Genomic DNA, 1,036 nt, shown 5'->3' with positions numbered 1-1,036 from the left:
AGTCACCAGTTATGAAAATTACTTTAGATATCCCAGATATATAATAGGAAGAAATGAGTGTAAATACAAGATGGATTTAGAAATGTTCAGTGGTTAAGCGTATACAAACACTACATCACTTGGTCTTCAAAGGGAACTTCAGTTTGACTGTGAAAGTTGCATTTGTGGGCTGGAATCCTACATCTTTTTGAAGTGCCTTAAGTAGAATAGTCTGCCGTTAGAAAGTTGTAATATTACCTGTGGTGAATGTTAGATACAACAAATTTGGGGTTTTTTTGTTTTTTTGGGGTTTTTTGCTTTCTTTTTTTATTTTTTATTTTATTTTATTTTTTTTTTAAAGGGGAGAGCAGGAACGCAGTCCCCCACTACCACAAATTATGCAGTCGAGTTTCCCGCATTTGGGGAAATCGCAGGGGTCAGCACATCCCGAGTGCAATGGATAAGCTTTGCCCTGGGAAAACCACCTTCATGATCATGGTATCTCCCCTGCCAGGTAACTATGACACAACAAATTTGTAACACTGAGGTAGATGGGGTATATATATGTATTACTCTACTTGAGATAAAATATTAATGTGTGTTTTTATGTTAGGCTCATGTTTCTTTTAAACAAAATCACATATAGATAATACAATATTTTAAAAGTGCTAAAATTGTTTCTGTTATGCCAATAATATAGGTAAATATCCTATTTTTATTATAACACCTTATGCTAGAATTAACTTATCCTTGAATTGCTCATCTACTTAAAATATCACTATTAACTCACTTTGGGGGGTTGATTAAAATCACTTCATTGGTTTTGTAACATATTTGAGGTATTAATTATTTAATTTAGTCAATGTTGAATGTTGTAGTACAAGAGATTGGAGTTAGGTCCTTACATATAGACTACTCCACTTCATACTCAATCTTGGACTGAAATTAAATCTTCAGAATCTTTAAAGTAAAACAAGTTTCAAAAAAAGACCTATTCTTATAATTCAGATTATCTCAGGGCATAGTATTTTAATTGTACCACTGATGAGTAAATTTG

At 32.4% G+C, this 1,036-nt stretch overlaps 1 non-coding gene across 1 annotated transcript; it reads right to left on the bottom strand.

The window, feature by feature from the left end:
- Positions 1-337: 337 nt before the first annotated feature.
- LOC115032393 (U1 spliceosomal RNA) lies at positions 338-501 on the bottom strand. The gene has a single exon (XR_003838070.1). It is a non-coding gene; the product is annotated as a U1 spliceosomal RNA (small nuclear RNA).
- Between the last annotated feature and the right edge of the window lie 535 nt (positions 502-1,036).

Source organism: Mus caroli, unplaced genomic scaffold (genome assembly GCF_978045245.1).
Source record: "Mus caroli unplaced genomic scaffold, Mus_caroli_1 scaffold_1, whole genome shotgun sequence".
Lineage (NCBI taxonomy): Eukaryota > Metazoa > Chordata > Mammalia > Rodentia > Muridae > Mus > Mus caroli.
The sequence above is the reverse complement of the archived record's forward strand: the minus strand, read 5'-3'. Positions and strand labels throughout refer to the sequence as shown.